The 18851-nt window shown below is 42.3% G+C and overlaps 1 long non-coding RNA gene across 2 annotated transcripts in view; it reads right to left on the bottom strand.

Annotated features, from left to right (window-relative positions):
- Nucleotides 1-18851, bottom strand: part of LOC109281061 (uncharacterized) — a 61684-nt gene that overhangs the window by 23149 nt on the left and 19684 nt on the right. The window contains exon 1 of one of the 2 annotated variants that reach the window (XR_002087586.2): nt 14142-14321. The exons of the other annotated variant lie outside the window; for it this stretch is intronic. This is a non-coding gene — a long non-coding RNA (uncharacterized LOC109281061). Of the gene's footprint in view, nt 1-14141; nt 14322-18851 lie in introns of those variants that run through there. 2 annotated transcript variants of the gene reach the window in all.

Genomic DNA, 18851 nt, shown 5'->3' with positions numbered 1-18851 from the left:
CTTAAAACTCTCCAAAACCTCTTCTACCATATAAAATAGTGACATCATAGTGTAGCATACATGTTCCATCTATGTATATTTGTTTCTCCTCTCGTGAGTAATGCTGCCATTTTATACTTGCATCAGCAAAGCTCTGATACTACACAACAATTTAATCCAGATAGGCATATTCAATACAACACATAGGGGAGCAATCAGGGTGGGGGAGAAGAAAAAGAACACACTCTATTTAAATACTTAAGTTAAATGCATTTCAGTGGAAACTCTGGAGGTGAGAAACAATAGGGAAATAGTAGAAGCACAAAACAAAGATAGCTGCATGGATTAAAAGTTTCATGCTCTATATATGCCTAATCATGCAAAACTTTACTTACTTATAGCTTTGACTTATTCACACAAGTAAGAACTTTCAGAATTAGGTATTCTTTGGTTAAAATCTTTTTCCATTGTTCCCCTATTCATTCTAATTGCAAGTTAAATTAGGTCCTGGAACAAGTGCAACATACTTTATCTGTTAATACAGCTAATTAAAATATCAGTATGAGCAGCAATAGCCACCAATGAGGCATTACATTCTTTGTGTTTTCTTCTCATTTTATATTTATTTTTCAAAAAAAAAAAAAAAAAAGACTGCTGCCCCCTCTGAGACTCTCTTTCTCTACTCAAGCACTTTTATTACCTGATTAATTGGTAATTGTATCAAAATATGGCTTTTTACAATTCACATACTTAGGAAAGTGCTAAATCTTAATGGGAAAAACTTTAATTGCTTTGCAACTATTTTAATTTCCAAAAACTAAATCTTAGTAAATAAAGTGGAAGTTGTGAACATGTCATAAGCTTCTGAATGGATATCCCCACTTTATTTTGTCACTTTAAAAATATATAATATCAGTATTATTTTTCTCCTTTAAACACTTTTGTCCTCACTCCAGACATCAGACCAAGCAGGAAAAAATGTTAATTCAAAATTGATCCATGCATGGCTGTGCAGGTGATGTCACCAGCTGGGATTCGGCTTCTTTGACCATGGCATGTTGTTCCAAGAAGAAGGATTGTTAGGAAGAGATTTTGATTCACCTGACGAAGAGAGGGAAGAGCATCTTTGTAAACAGGTTTGCTAACCTAGTGAGGAGGGCTTTAAAACTAGGTTTGCTGAGGGATGGAAACCAAAGCCCTGAGATAAAAAGGGAAGCAGAAAACCCAGAGGAAGCAGAAGCAGGGGGGAGCAACAGGGGAGACCTTATTATTCCTGAGAAAGTAGGGCAATTGGCTAGTCACCTCGGGTGTCTGTACATGAGTGCATGGAGCCTGGGAAACAAGCAGGAAGAAGTGGAAGTCCTCAGACAGTCAAGGAACTGTGTTGTGACTGGAATAACAGGGACTTGGTGGGAGCTCACATGACTGGAGCACTGTCCTGGATAGGTACAAACAGTTCAGGAAGGACAGGCAGGGGTGAAGAGGAGGAGTTGTGCTGTATATAACATTCTATATGACTGCTCAGAGCTCCAGTATAAAATGGGAGACAGGCCTGTTGAAAGTCTTTGGGTTAAGGTTAGAGGGGGCAGCAACAAGGGTGATGTGGTGGGTGTCTGCTATAGACTACCAGACTAGGAAGATGAGGTAGATGAGACTTTCTTCAGACAAGTAGCAGAAGTTTCCAGATCAGAGCACTTGTTTCTTATAGGGGACTTCAAATGGTCTGACATCTGCTGGGAGGGCAGTACAGCAGTGCACAGGGAGTCCAGGAAGTTTTTGGAGAGCGTTGGAGACAACTTCCTGGAGCAAGTGTTGGAGAGACGAAGTAGGGGCCAGGCTTTTCTTGACCTAGTTCTCACAAACAGGGAAGAATTGGTGAGGGATGTAGAAGTAGGTGGCAAGTTGGGCAAAAGTGACCATGAAGTGAATGAGTTCAGGATCCTGACAAAAGGGAAAAAGGAGAGCAGCACAATAAGGACCCTGGACTTCAGAAAAGCAGACTTTGACTCCCTCAGGAAGCTGATGGGCAGGATCCCCTGGGAGGCCAGTCTGAAGGGGAAAGGAGTCCAGGAGAGCTGGATGTATTTTAAACAAACCTTACTGAGGGTGCAGGAACAAACCATCCTGATGTGCAGAAAGAATAGCAAGTGTAGCAAGCAACTAGCTTGGCTTAGCAGAGAACTCTTTGGTGACCTTAAACACAAAAGGAAAGCTTACAAGAAGTGAAAGCTTGGGCAAACAACTTGGGAAGAGTATAAAAGTATTGCTCAGGCATGCAGGGATGAAGTGGAACACAACTCGAGTTGGAGCGCAATTGCAGCTAGCAAGAAACATCAAAATAGTAACAAGAAGGGTTTCAACAAGTATGTTAGCAAGCAGAGGGAGGTCAGGGAAAGTGTGGGTCCCTTACTGAATGGGGGAGGCAACCTGGTGACAGATGATAAGGAAAAGGCTGAAGCACTCAATACCTTTTTTTTTTTAACTCATTCTTCACAGGTAAGGTCAGCTCCCAGACTACTGCACTGGGCAGCCCAGTTTAGGGAGGAGGTCAGCAGCTTTTAGTAGTGAAGGAACAGATTAGGGACTATTTAGAAAAGCTGGACATGTACAAGTCCATGGGGCCTGATGGAATGCATCCAAGGATACTGAGGTAGTTGGCGGATGTGATTCCAGAGCTCCTGGCCATTATCTTTGAAAATTCATGGCAATCAGGGGAGGTCCTGGATGACTGGAAAAGTGCAAATATAGTGCCCATTTTTAAGAAAGGGAAGGAGGAAGATCCAGGGCTCTACAAACCAGTCGGCCTCACCTAAGTCCCCAGAAAAATCATGGAGCAGGTCCTCAAAGAATCCATTTCTAAGCACTTGGAGGAGAAGAAGGTGATTATGAACAGTCAGCATGGATTTACCTGGAGCAAGTCATGCCTGACCAACCTACTTGCCTTCTATGATGAGATAACTGGCTCTGTGGATGCAGGGAAAGCAGTGGACATATTTGCCTGACTTTAGCAAGGTTTTTGATACCATCTCCCACAGCAATCTTCAAACTGACTGGGGAAGTATGGGTTAGATGAATGGACTGTAAGGTGGATAGAAAGCTGGCTGGATTGTCAGACTCAACGGGTTGTAATCAATGGCTCAATGTTTAGCTAACAGCCGGTATCAAGTGGAGTGCCCCAGGGGTCAGTCCTGGTGCTGGTTTTGTTCAATATCTTCATTAATGACCTGGAAGATGGGATGGATTGCAGCCTCAACAAGTTTGCAGATGATACCAAGTTGGGGGGTCTAGTAGATGCACTGGAAGGTAGGGCTAGGATTCAGAGTTACCTAGACAAATTGGAGGATTGAGCCAAAGAACGTTCATGAGATTCAACAATGACAATTGCAAAGTCTTGCACTTGGGCTGGAAGAATCCCATGCACCACTACAGCCTGGGGATTGACTGTCTGGTGAACATGCTTTTTCAGAAAAGGTGGGGATTACAGTGATTACAGTGGACAATAAGCTGGATATGAGTCTGCAGCATGCCCTTGTTGACAAGAAGGCTAACAGCATACTGGACTGCATTAGATTGAGGGAAGTAATTATTCCGCTCTATTCTGCACTGGTGAGGCCACGTCTGGAGTAGTGTGTTCAGTTTTGGGGCCCCCCACTACAGAAGGTACGTGGACAAGTTGAAGAGAGTACAGCAGAGAGCAATGAAAATGGTTAGGGGGTCAGGGCACATAACATCTGAGGAGAGGCTGAGGGAACTGGGCTTATTTAGTCTGAAGAAAAGTAAACTGAGAAGGGACTTGATAGCAGCCTTTAACTACTTGAAGGGTGGTTCCAAAGAGGATGGAGCTACACTGGTCTCAGTGATGACAAATGACAGAACAAGGAGCAATGGTCACAAATTACAGCAAGGGAGGGTTAGGTTGGATATTAGGAAAACCTCTCTCACTAGGAGGGTGGTGAAGCACTGGAACATGTTACTTAGAGAGATGGTAGAATCTCCATCTTTGGAAGTTTTTAATGCCCAGCTTGACAAAACCCTGGCTGGAATGATCTAGTTGGGGATGGTCCTGCTTTGACCAGGGGGTTGGACTAGATGACCTTCTGAGGCCACTTCCAACTCTAATTTCCTATGATTCTAAAACCAGTAGAAATTTCTTGATAGTCCATAGAGAGAGAGCACTTCTCACTGCATCAGAAAACCAATAAACCATTATAAGTTCATGTTGAAAAGACCCAGTGATTCAACTGGGGGAAAAATGTGTACCTGTTCCAAGAGGCCTGCACACTGAAGTTCAATCTGAGCTCTTTTTTATGGTTTGAGTCACAGGTGGCCAACCTGTGGCAGGGATGCCACAAGTAGCACAAACAGCCTGTGGCACATAGCAGATTCAGGAGGGGACAAGCAGCACAGTGGCAGATAGGGCAAGGAGCAGAAAGCAGGGCACCAGATCAAATAGGGAGCACAGGGCAGGAAGCAGGAAGAATTGCAGTATATCAGGTAAGGGGAAGGGATTGGAGTGATACTCAGAGGCCACATCCAGATAAGCAGGAGCAAGTGGTTTTGCTATCGGATTTCCCGGTAGCAAAAAAAAAAAACAAACCAAAAAACTACCAGAAGTAGTAATGTAATGCATGCAAAAAAAGCATGCACCAGCACAGAGGCCAGGTCATCCAGAGCAATCCTCCGGATTGTGGCCTGGCCTCTGTGCTACCCCCACTGCTCCAGCACACCATCAGGACACCAGGTAAGACTTCTGGGGCCAGCACAGGTGCTGTCCTCAGCCTCCAGCTCTCCTTGTCTGAAGGGTGTAGAGGAGCTGGGCCATAGGAGTTTGCCATGTGCACAGGTGTGCACTGAGGCAATCTGTGCCACAGGAAGCATACACCCCTGCTTATCTGAATATGGCCAGGGAGGGCATTCGAGTTAATTTGTGGCATGCCTCACAAAAAGGTTGGCCCCAACCTTTGGATACTTGGGGAGGGGACTAATTCTCACCCATGCTTTTGACTGTGAAGGACTGCTCCTAAAATACACTTCAGTGCTCTGACCAGTTCAGTTATATATTTTTAAATTATTTAAGCATTTTCTATCAAGCATTCTTTTTCAGAAAAATATTCTACAGTTCAATATGCCTCACTGTCTAGAAATTTTCCTTTGATGTTTTTCAGGACTTTATTACTTGGTTTAATTTTTTTAATTTAATTCATCCTACCTAAACCTTGTCAAAAAGTTTTATTTCCCAGACTTCATATTTCACAAATTGTTTTCATAAATATTTCATAAATTTGCCAGAATGGTGGAAATTAAATCTTTCAGTGTGCCCCTTTTCCCACTGCCCCATGCACACCCAGAGGGGAAATGTGTATTCTATTCACTACCAATCTAAACTGCCATGTAAATACAGTCTTATAACTTAGATCAATTCTACCTTGGGCCTTTTTAATGTCTGTACCTGGCCTTAAGGTCCAGGAAGTTTTGATTCGAAGGCTGTACCTCTAACTCCCATGCTCAATAGCTAATTACATCCTTTTCTCCAAAAATTTGTCCAATCCCTTTTTGAATCTGGTTAAACTTCCAGCTTCCAAAACATCTTGTGCCAATGAATTTCACATTTTAATCATACTCTGTGTAAAAAAGAACTTCTTTTATTTATATTTAAATTACTACCTACTAGTTTCATTCTATGACCCCTAATAGGGGGTCATAAAATGTTCTTGTATTGTGAGAGACAGTAAATAATACATGTCTATTTACAAAATACTAAATGGTGAAGAGAAAGCAAACCCTTATTATGTCCCCACACCACCCAGCGTCTTTTCTAAACTGAATAGGCCAAGCCTCTTTTGTCTCGCCTCATATGGAAGCCCCTTCTCTGTACCTTTCCTAGTTCTATATCCTGTCTGAAGTTCAGGGACCACAGCGAGGCACAGTACCCAATGTGTCAACACACCATGGATTTATAAGTGGGCATAATGATACTTTCAGTTTTGTTTACAGTTCCCTTCCTAATAATACCTAAGAGTTTGTTTGCCTTTTTGATGACTGCTGAGCACTGAGCTGATGTTTTTAGTGAACTGTTCACAATAAGGGCACAGGAACAAGCCATCCCAATGAAGTGGAAGAATGGAAAGTGTAATAGCAGACCAGCCTGGCTAGAGAGCAATCTCTTCAAGGAGATGAAACTCAAAAATAAATCCTATAAAAAGTGGAAACTTGGTCATTGATTAGGGATGAGTAATGAATAGGCATGCAAGGAGAAAATTAGGGAGACCAAGGCACAATTTGAGATGCAGCTTGTTATGTCTCAGCTCTGTGTTCTTGGGCAACCCTGGCACAGGATGCAGTCTGTCTGACTCACAAAGGACTCACTCCCCCCTCCCTCCCTCCCCTCCTCTACCTAAATGAAACTGATTAAGATGCAGTGAGAGATGCACCTAAGACCCTCACCAGGTAAGGGTGATAAGAGTGAAACAACTGCCCTAGGTCTCATTTACATTCGAGATGGAACCAGATGACCATTCATTTACATGAGAGATGGAGAACAGAAAGCCTGAACCAGAGACTGCAGTGAATTCTGGGACCAGAGAAGCAGGGGAGCACTGCATGATGGGGAATCTGTGCTTCAAATGTTAATCAACCCATGTTCACACACACCCAGCTCAGCATTTATCAGACCAGTTCTAATCTGGATTTACTAAGGACTTTTTCCCCCCAGACACACACACACAGCTCTAAGTTTAATAGGCATCTCAGGCCGTACATTCCCCGGTCCCACTATGGGAGGCCTATTTAAACTTGATTGACTAAAACTCGGTTGCCGGGTTAGGGAATGCTGAGGCAAGAGACCGAGTCAGAGGGGGTACGGGCAACATTTAAACAATGGTTAAGGGTTCATCACAGCATCCAGCCTGCTGGAGCCCTAATCCCAGGTGTTGTCATATCTTTCCCGAGACGACTGGAGGGAGTCCTCTCCACAAAAAGTTATGAGCACCCCAATAATTGCTTTAAGTCTGTTAAAAGACTATAGTAAGATCTGGAAAAGTCATGCTAAGCTGAGGCTTGTGCACAACAAGTAAAAATCCAAAATCCTGATGCTGCAAGCTATCTATTGTTCCTGAAGAAACCATGAGATATCCCATCAGTATATCTGCCATCCATAGGAATCTCAAGCTGGCTCCCAGGTATTTGGGTTACTCCCTAATCTTAAGTGTTTCCTGATTATCAATCAGTTTCCTGAGATCGTCCAAACCAGATAACCCCTTGTCAATAGAAAAGACAATGATTTACACTACTGAGGGCGCTTTGAAGCAGCTGAACCCAGGGTATAAAAATCTGTAAGTGTGTGTGCTTCAAGAAGAAGTAGAAGTAGGAGGAAAGAAGGAGAAGAAGAAAGAAGAAGAAAACCCCTGTGCTGACACCATCCCCTGTCGTTCTTGGGACGCTGGAAGAACAGATCATCTCTCTCTTCAAGGATTGTGCTACGCCTGTCAGCTTTGCAGCCTGAGTACTGTGGACTAGGTGACAGTCCAACGCTCGCTCTCTCTCTCTCCTCTCCAGGCATAAACTTCTGAACCTGAACTGTATTAGTTAAGCTTGAGCTAAGTTTCCCCAAATACTTAGTGAAACCAGGGTAGTATTGTCATTGTTTGTGTTTGTTTTTCTTTTGCATGTCTATTACTACTAGTACTATTATACATTTCATATGCTTAGCAATAAATAACTTTTATAGTCAAACTGGTAGTAATTGGGTATATTTTTCCTTCTCTGCTTCTCTTTTCCCATGCTCTGCAGCAACGCTTCTTTTACCTATGCTAAAGATCCCTGTGAAGCCCAAAAATATTGTGGGGTCTGCTCATCAAGAGGCCAAAGGTTGGGACGTGCTGAGTTTGAAACACATAAGGGGATCAGCTTGTACAGGCTGATTGACCCAGTTTGACTCAGACGTGCCCTTATGAACTGAATGCTGGCCCATGAGGGTGTCAGCTGGACACCCAGCCGGATTCAGAGGGATTCTGTTTACCTGTGTGCTTGTGTCTGACTGCAGTTTATTGTTGCTCTTATGAACTGATTCTTGGCATATGAGGCTGTCAGCCTGTCCCTGCTGATCAGCCCGGCCAGGTCAGGCATGTCACGTTAATTTGTGTGTGTTTGTGTGTATGACTGATTTGGTGACTGGAGGAACCCAGTCCCATTGAGATTGAGTCCTGCAAGATAGCTCCACTGAGGGTGAGGGCTTGCAGAAGGGAGAAATACAGCTCCGTATAGTAACACAAGCAGCACATTGACAGAATCACCAAGACCCTAGAAACTATCCCTAATAAATGAGCACACCCCAAAGTAATGGGCAAATTTGGTAACAAGCTGGCAAGGGACATAAAAGGCGATAAAAAGCAATTATATAGGTATATCAAAAGTAGGAGGAAGATCAAAGATTCCATAGGTCCCACATGGAAAGTGGAAGGCAATCTAGTCACAGATGATACTGAGAAGGCTGATGTATTTCATGCCCTTTTTACTTCATTTTTTTACAAATAGGCACAGCTACCACCTGATAAGTGCAGTTAGCAACAGAGATAAGAGACAAACAGCCTAGAGCAATAACAGACCAGGTTTGAGAGTGCTTAGAGAAGCCTGATGCTTTCAAGTTGGCAGGGTTGGAGAGCATGCACTCTAGGGCTGTGGTAATTTTGGAGCCATTAGCTATCCTTTCTGAGATTTCGTTGAGCTTGGGTGAGGTTCCAGTTGACTTCAAAGGACAGTCACTGCTCCTGCCTGCCCTTACAGAAGGGTAAAACATTTCAACACGGGGCAACAAAATTGGTTAGGGGCCTGGGAGGCAAGTAGAAAAGGCTGAATGAACTAGGGTTATTTAAACTAGAAAATGAAGAATTGGGGAGGGAGGGCAGCAGCGGGGGGATATGATAACAGTCTTCAAATACCTGAAGAGTGGTTAGAGAGATGATGGAGATGGGCTTTTCTCTATGACTGCAGGTTACAGGCCTAGAAGCAACACCTTCAAACTGCAGCAGAGGAAATTTAGGCTCGAAATTAGGAGGAACTTTCTGACTATGAGAGTAGTCAGACATTGAAACAGGCTACCTAGAGAAATTCTGGATTCTCCATGCTTGGAAACTTCCAAGAGTAGGTAAGACAGATAGTTAGCTTGAATGGTTTAGTCAGGGATGGTCCTGCTGTGAGCAGGGTGCTGGACCAAATGACTTTGTTAGATCCCTTTCAGTTGTAATTTCCTATGATCCTGCTTGAATAGATCTCTTTCCTGTATGGTAACAGTTAGTATAGAATCCATCATAGTGTAGCTATAGTTTGGGTTATTTCTACCCATGTGCATCACATTTTACACTTATCTACATGGAAATTCATCTGCCATTTAGTTGCCCATTCACCTAATAGTGCAAAATCCTTCTGTAGTACCTGACCCACTTGGTCTTTATCACTTTAAATAATTTTGGGTCCTTCAAAAAGGAGGAGGAAGGAGAGGATGCCAGGAGTGGGGGAGACAGGTCAGATTATTACTTGATTTGGGGACTTAAAATCCTCAACAGCTGCTTTCACAGTGTGGTCTTCCTGTCCCAGGGGGCAGGGGAGAGAGCTGAGAGCTGGGGTGTGGCCAGTCACTGCTCCCACACCTGCCTTTACAAAATCCTGGATCCAGCCACAGCATACAGGGTCAGTCCACAGAAGCTATATGGTTCATTGGCCCAGCTACTCTGTGCTGAATCCAGGCACAGAGCAACCCTGCACACCAAACCAGCCGTATGTACCAGATCCAAGTGTGGCCTGGCCCCATGCCCTGGGCTGTGTCATCCAGTCAGCAAACCTCCAGATGGATCCAGAAACATGGAAGTGGGGGCCTGGTGGCAGCATTAATTGCCACAGCTCTAGGTGCCATTAATGCTAGTACTGCTTGCCCACTGCCATGGAGAGCCCTGCAAGCCGGATGACATGGTCAGATTCAACCTGTGACCCATGTCTCTAGTGGGTTATGGAATAGAGAAAATCCCACACAATTTACTGATTCGTTTTGATGCACTGGCTGGGGGAGTAGTTAGTTGATTGCACAATTTCACAATGATTACACACTTAATTCATTCAACACAATTTTATTTTAAAATTCTTTGCTATGCATATAACACTGCTTAGCTTTAAGAAATATCACAAACATTAAGAACACAATAATTACATATATCAGAAACAATGCTCTGAATGCACTTCCTTCCCAAACAATGCTATAAGAATTAGTATTACAAAAACAACTACAATTACAACTAAAAAGTTAAATTTGAATCAATACTGTTTTTTCATAATATACTTACAATCCTAGAATTCCGAGAAGCCAAACACCTAAATATGGTATCATTCCTCAGTAGTACAATTTAATGGGTTGGCCTCAGTAGTACAGTTCAATGGGCTCGCCTCAGCTGTGATAGGACTAAGTCCCCTTTCGAGCGCTCTGCAGCTTCAGCGTGAACTAAGAGATTTGTGTTCATGGAGAGGGTGGTTCAGGTGATCAGTCTGATCCGGTCTACACTTGCGATTCTTCCTTCGCTGTTCTGCAAGTGAAGTTTTCCTCCAAATTGGAAGAGTAGGTCACAGTTTTTATTGAGTGAGTTGCCGTCCTGGGCTCCTCCTACCCAAACCTGTCATTACTCCCAAATTTGGGCTCGGATCTTACTTTACAGATTTTTTTTTGCTTAGTAATCGGTTTCTTTTGTTGATCATTTTAATTACGTTGGGGAACTTCCATACCACTGCAAGTGACCTTTTCTTTCCAATTTTTTCAAAGGCCCTAGGGTTTGATTTCTCGGAACTTGGGATATTTGCTTAAGGGTCATTTTTAGGTTCTCTTTGTTAAAGACCTCTAAAGATAAAATTCAAGAGTTAAGACTTTGAGCAAAGTCAGGACCTTCCGCACGTAGACCAAAACAATGGCCTAGGTAAGGAGATAAATCTTGTCTTCTTCCTAAAACTGGCTAATGGGCAACTATTATAAACATTCAAACTATTTCATTCAATATGACAAGCCAAAGGTTGAGTACTACTACCTTAAATAGGCTTTGCTGCTGTTCTCTACATTCCTCTATCTGGTTGACTTTTTTCACAGGACTTCATTCATTATTCCCCATTGCATCAGCACAACATAGATAAGAACTGTCGAAGCCAATTGGGGGATGCTGGTGTGCATTCAGCAGATGAAATGTGCATTGGTATTTTGTTTAATCAGTCAGTTCAAATTGTTTTGTCCCAAGGTTCCCTCTTCTAGAAAAAAAAAAGATCCCTTTCCATTCTTGGTTGTCCCCTAATTGAACTATGAATACATACAAGCCAGTTAGAAAAACCCTTAGAAAAGGAGGCAAAAAGACGAAAGATGTTACATTTCATGACTTCTGCAGTTTTTCTAGCTGTACTAATATCACAGACTGGCACAAATCTTGTGCCAAGGGCAAACTCACTTTTGCTTTTTCTAACTGACTCTTAATCACAGAACCAGTCCAGACCACAATCATTACCCACTGAATGGTATTAAATAGCTGAAAGCCATAGGTTCTATTTTGTTTTTGATGTTCGAACAAGTGCTATACAATGTTAAGAAGCACAAAGTGTGCACACTGAAGAGAGAAGAGGCCCAATTACATTTGAGGAAAGAGTGGACCTGAAATCCAATATTTTCCTGTAATGCACAAAATGTTCCTGTATAGATTTGATATTTGCTGGAAAACCATTCATAAATTCACCAAAGTTGTGTTTGCTGCTGGTGAGGTAATGTTTGCCCTGTAGGGTCAGGCCAACCCTCAGGATCTCAATATTGTGCTGTTAGACAGGAGGGTGTGACAATTGCACATATACAAACACACAAATCAATTAGGTGCACACACACACACACACAACCAGCTCAGGCACATACACATCCAAACCAGCCTAGGCACATGCATACCTATCACCAATTCAAGCACATACACACTACACACTAAAAATTAGATAAAAATCAACTGTCAATACCCGCACACTCAGTACACATACACAGATCACTAATTCGTATATCATGCACACAATGAGATCTATATCTATATATATATATCTATATCTATATTTATATATAGATACACATATATATACACACACACACACTCACCAGTTCACACACATCCACCCACCTACACATAGGTAAGTTCCTAACTTGAAAGGTACGGTATGTATGTGTGTGCTTGAGGTACCTGGGATACTTGGGGGAAGGTTAAGGTGAGAGAGAAAGAGTTAAAGTGTAGGGAATGAAAGTTGCCAGAACCAGGATTAGAACCGGTGGACTAGAAAGAAGCTGACTGAGGAACTGAGGCTTGGGTTTACGTAAGATCAAGTGACCCCAGGGTTACTCGAGGTCATTGGTGCGGGTGGGAGGGGAAAAAAAAAAGCCTGGTGGCAAGAGGAGACAGCCAGGAAAGAGAGAGAAAACTGGGAATTTGGGGCTGGAAACTGAGGTAGACAGCTGAGAAATTGCACGGGGGTTAGCAGATAAGTGGTGGCAAGGAGGAGACAGCCAGGAAAGAAACTGAGGCAGAAACCTGGTTGCTCAGGGGAAAAGGCAGTGGGGATAAGACAGTGGCAAAGAAAAACAGGGGTTGGAGGCAGAGAGGAGCTCAGGACAGGTGTCGGAGGTGGTGGTGAGCCAGAAGCAGGAGTTGGAGAAATGAGACAGAAGTTAGAGGGGCGAGGAGGAGAGATTGGAGCAGGGCTGAACCATAGTAAAGAAAAACCCAACTTAGGGGTCCAAATAACAGGTTTATTAAACAGACAACACACTACACAGCCCCATGAAGTTATTGGTTCTCACACACACACACACACACACACACACACACACACACACACACACACAGAGGCAGCAGAAGAAAGACTCAGTGGAAGGGTTGGAGTCCGGGTAGGGAAGAGAAGCAGAGTCCAAGTCCTTGGTTGAAGAGGGGGCTGGGTGGTGATAGCTATCTATCCAGGTTGGAAAGGGGTCCTTGTCCAATAGATGTTGTCTAGAGGGGGGTTGCCTGCAGGGCCTCTGGGTGGATAGGTGGTGTGGCATGGTGCTGGTCCAGATGCAGAGGGTATCCCAAGGAGTCAGTCTTCACTACCCCATTTATGGGGCAGACTACCTCTGATCTCCTGTGGGGAGGGCCTGTTCAGGCAAGGTCAGTTCTGTTCCAGAGAGCTCCAGGTGTTCTTACTGAGCATGTGCAGCCTGGCACAATGGTGGGTTGCCTCATCTTTTGTTTCTTGAATGCTGAGGGTGGTTCCAAGGGCTGGGCCATTGGTCCAGGTATTGGTGTTGATGGTTCGGTCATTCAGAGGGAGCTATTTTTAGACCTACTACCATTGTCTCTCAAGCACCCTCATTCATCCCCTTTCATTCAGGAACCAAGTTACATAAGAGGTTTAGGTATGAATCACAGGTTACACAACCGGGCATGGGGATAAGATGGAGGCTTGACATTACAAGATGGAAACTTGACATGACTTATGCTAACTTACATATATAGGCCTAAAACAGTAATCACACAATATAAAAGCAGTAAAAAATAAATAAATCAATAAATCAATACAAAACATAATAGTTATCACTTATAAAACAGTGGATACCTATATCAAAATAGCAGGGCACTTATTTGCAAAGAGGGGAGAGAAAAATAAAACTTACTACCTAAAATAAAATGTTAAAGCTTATCCTACATCTTAGCTTACTTATACTTATCTATAGGGAATAGATAGGGAGAGAATAAGTCAGAAATGGTTGGGGAAGGAGAAGGAATGTATTTTAAAATAAATTTAAAAAAGAAAAACTGGGGGTTTTGCTACAGTAACATTCAGAATATAAAGTTAATTAACTACCCTTTTTCTGAAATTTTCACTGGTATTTCAAAGCACAATACAATTCATATCACCAGTACCTGCAGTTCATTCTTACTCTCCTTATTATGGCTTAGAACAGTAGGTAGATTAGTAATAGATAACACATTAGAACAGAAAACTCTTCAGCTATTAACTGCTTAGGAACCTGTTTTCATTAAGTGTTTTTATAATCCTAACATAAATGGAGTTCCTATGTGCTACCACACAATGCAAATGATAAAGGTATAATATTAATCGAGATGGAGGGAACAAACCTTTCAGATTCTGGTTCAGATGAGTAGTTTGAACCACATTCTAAGTAGTTTCTGTTCCAAAAGTCAGTCTCTTCTACTCAACATAACCCAAGTCAGGTGAACAGTCCCTCCATCTTCATAACAGAAATCTTCTTTACATTTGATAGAGGGATGAAAACTATTTTTATTCATTTATATGAATCTGCAACTAGAAAGGAATCATGCAAAATTACTGTCTGAAGAATTCTTAATACAAATATTTATCTTAACTAAACAAGGCTGAGGTGATCAAAGCTAAACATCCTTTTTACTGTTGATATGACCAATAAACTTTATCATTATATTTGTTTTTTGCTATGTTAATTGTGGACCTACGCACAATATTTTTATAGATTCATGATCTGACATCACCATATTTGTATTTGATTATGTTAATTCTAGGAGTAGGAACAATGTTTTTAAAATGATTGGCCCTGTGTTGTTGTTATATTTTCATTTCTATTATTTTTGTTCAAATATATATTATGGTTGTATGTCTATTATGTTGTTTTTGGGAGCATGGCTTTCAGCCAGAATACTTAATAAATTGAATTGAATTGAAACATCTTTGCTAATAATATCTAGTTGCAGGACATGAACAAATTATTCTGTCTTCTGATCTGGCACGTTTACAATTATCAATGGCACTTAGGATTTTAAATGGAATAATTAACTTTTACTTCCTGCACAATATTTTTATTACTCTAATATTTTATTCATAATTTTCAAGTGAACTCCAGTATTTGATATTATTCATAATAAGCTGTTCAGCATGAAGGTCAATGTTTTCAAACTGGATATATAAATTTAGGCACCCAAATCAATGTTTAGACACCCTAATAGGAAACCCTTTTATTTTCACTTATTGAGCACTGCTAGCTTCCACTGAGGTCCACAGAAACTGCAGGCATTGAATATCTTTAAAAATCAGACAATTTACAACCATAATTTTAGGTGGCAACATTTGAAAAACCTGACTGCAATTATTTTCTCCCTATTTATTCTCAGGGATACAAAAAAAAATAACAGACTTTCTATAACAGACTATGGATTTTACTGTAATATTTTTGCTTTAATTGTGCTCATGTTATAATGTTGCATTTTTACCCATAAAGTTAGTACTTGGGGAAATAACAGGTTAAAGGGACAGTGAAACCAGCATTGCTAGCCTACCCTATTTGGCACAGGAGACATCTGCCTCATCAGCAGCACTCCCTTGATACATAGATGATGGTCTTCCAGTAAATAGGGAAATGATCAAGTCCAGAGAGATGACTGAAGAGGCCAATCCAAGATCTGCATGTTTAACAACTATAATGTACTATTCCAGAAGGACAGAGCGGATCCTGGTGATGTCAAGTCACAGATCTTTCTTTTTGTCTTTCTCATCTATTCACCACCATTTTGAGGTGAGTGTGCTCAAAATGGTTGATGCCTTATCGTACCTCATGATGCCACTTGGGATGATTCAGCGCTTGAGTCTCCCAGGTACTGATGTTAATATCACATTTCTTCAGATTGCCTTTCACAGAGTCCTTGAATCTGTTCTTTGTGCCCTGCCCCTCCTCCCTTTAGAGTGATGACCATTGGCGACTTGGGGGTATAGGACCCGTTTCAGAAGCTGGTTGTCAAGATTCCTTATGGAATGCCCTGTCCAGCAGAACTTGTGCTGTAGAAATATGACTTTGATGCTGGTGGTAGTTACTAGAGACAGAACACTGGCATTAGTTCTTCTGTCCTTCCAATTGATATTCAGGGTTTCCTGAATATGTTGCTGATGGTAACACTTCAAGGCTTTTAAATGTTTCTGATGTGTTGTCCACATCTCACAGCCATACAACAGGCTAGGAATGACAACAACCCAGTAGATGAGACATTTGATTTGGGTGCTGATGTCATGATCAAAGATATTACTTCAGAAATGTCTGAAGGCAGCATTGGAAGATTTTTTTCCAATGTTCAATATCATGATCTATGTTTACTTTTGGGAAAGGTGACAATGCAGGTAGGGGAAATGATCAACATTCTCTAAAGACTTTTATAATTATAATATGTGGGGCAATTAGATGGAAAACTTAGGGTGATTTAAGTATCTTGGTTTTTGTGAAATTGACAGCGAGTCCAAGCATTTCATACACTTCACAGAAGCAAGCAGAAGTGTCCTTGAACTCTTCAGTTGATCGGGTATACGCAACACAATCTTAGTGTACTCCAGTAATCAGTAACAGAGGTATTGGGTATGTTGGATTTAGAATGTAACCAGTTGATAGTACAGAGATTCCTGTCCATGCTGGATTCACAGAAGTTTAGGGCTGGAAGGGGCCTTATGAGATCATCGGGTCCAGCTCCCCTGATCTGGGCAGGAAAGACTACAGAGGTCAAAAACCCCCAACAAGGCATGCATCCAGTCTCCTTTTGAAGATCTCCACAGTAGGTGCCTGCACCACACCTGAGTTGTCAGGAGTAGGATTTAAACTCATGCCTCCATCAGAAACCAGAACACCCACAACCAGGAAAAGACAGACACTTGAGTTTGACCACTCAGCCATCCTGACAGAATTGTGTGTGCTAGATTGGAAACAAAGAAACAACTGAACTCTTTGTAGTGGGGACAGAAAACCTCTGGCTGCATGGCCTTTGCCCCAGTAAAAGCCCTTATTGAAGCAGAGCTGCCTGTTTGCTGCTTGAAACATCAGGTTGCACCTGATTTCAAGCAGCAAAGTACTACATGATGTAAAGTCCCTCTCTCTGGAAGTTAGCTCCTTGGGCATTTATACACATACTTTCTCATTTTGCAATGTGCCAGAGATCTGCCATTTAATTGAATCTGCTCCACATGCGAGCTGCTGTGCACTGAGCTGCACTGTGTGCATTTGTAGAAGTGGTGAAATGGGCATCAGCATGCAGAAAATGGTGACAGTGCACTTTTGAACTAAAGTGCCTCCAATGTGTTTTACTTCACAAGCACACCACTGTCATTTTCTCAGCAGTGAAGTGCCTTTCGCCGCTTACACAATTTCAAGCATTGCAGCACTGGGAACTTTTCAAAGCACCCAGCACTGCAGTGCTTGCATGTGTAAAAATGCCCCTTGAGTCAGGACCATAGAGAACCAGGGGAGAGTGAGGGAGCAAAAGGCCAGAGTCTCAAAGTGGGAAGGAGCCAAATGCTCTAGAAGCCATCTAGGCTGTTTTCAGGGGGAACTCTCGGAGACCAGGCAAGGTTACACTGTCCTAAGCAAGCATCATTAGTGCGGAGGGGGGAGGACTCTTTGACACCATCTCAGTAGTAGTAGTAGCGACAGTGTACCTAAATGTAGACATGAGCTTGCAGAAGTACTCCAAGCCCTTTTTTGTTCTTTTATGTTAAAGTCTATTAAGCATTGGAAAGTAATGGTTTTACATGCCAATCATAGGCATACAGAACAAGTTTGTAAAGTGAGAAACAACAGATAAAAAAAACAAACAAACAAACAAAGAAAAAAGCCTTCCATTGTGTAACAGGTGAAATTAGGGTCTGGTACCACAGTTGCAGTCATAGGGCAGCAGTGTCATACATAATTCATATAGGATTATTTTATTGCAAACTATTGCTAGCCTAGCATCTCAGTCTGGAGGTTGATTTTTTTCTCACCATTGTCCAGAGTTATGCTGACAAAAGCCCTAGAGCAGGGGCAGGCAAAATACTGCCCATGGGCCAGATCCAGCGTGCAGGCAGCCACCAATTAATTGTACCCCGCCCAGCCTATATGCCTCACTCCCATCCATGTGCACAGAAAGGCCCAGCTAGCACATAGCTTCTAGGCAGCTAACCCTCTCAGCCACTAAGAAATTGGTAGCAGCTTTTGGGATTCTCAGCCAATAAATCCTGCAAATTCCTTAACAGATGTAAAAGAGATACACTGAACTTCATCCTTTCTGCTTGTTAGGCCCACAGAAGAGGGAGCCATTCTGGCAGCCAAGAGAAAGCAGCATCTCCATGCTTCTATTCCAGCAAAGAAAAATCACCTTAAGACCTACCGCTTAAGATGTACTCCAATTTTGGAGGCCTAATGTTTGGATGGAAAGGTACATGAACTATGAAAGCTTCTGATAATTGCTATATACTTGGAACAAATTTTCCTGCCACCTACAGGTTCAAGGTATAAATTGCTATTCATTTAGATAGGGGTGGATGGGATAAATCCTCATACTTTAGGGCAATCTGGGTTAAGAATTTGGTAGGGCTTTTGACTAGGGATCAAGCAACAGTAGCCAGAAAGCAGAACCACCCATAAAAGAAGATGCCCTTTCAAACAAGAATCCAAAAAGGGGACTGAGCATTAGGCAGAAGGAGAGTCTGAACAGAGGCAGAAAAGAAAGAACTTTAAAAAACCTAGGGCACCTACACATGTGCCCGACACCTGCTCCAATGAGCACTAATTAGTATGCATCAGAACAGAATCTATTCATTGAGTCTGCTGAAACAAGCTAGTTAACACATTCCAGCAGCCTTGGCGTCATATGTATTCAGTGTCCCTGCACTTCAAAATAGTGGTGGGGGTGCTTTATAAATTCATAGATTGAGAACCTGGAAGGGACTTCAGGGGATCATTGGGTCCAGCCCCCTGCACCAGGCAGGAAAGACAACTGGGGTCAGGTGAGCCCAGCAAGGTCACCGTCCAGTCTCCTCTTGAAGATTTCCAGGCTAGGCGA

The sequence above is a fragment of the Alligator mississippiensis genome, chromosome 5 (genome assembly GCF_030867095.1).
Source record: "Alligator mississippiensis isolate rAllMis1 chromosome 5, rAllMis1, whole genome shotgun sequence".
NCBI classification, from domain to species: Eukaryota; Metazoa; Chordata; order Crocodylia; family Alligatoridae; genus Alligator; species Alligator mississippiensis.
This window is presented reverse-complemented; position numbering and strand designations above follow the sequence as displayed.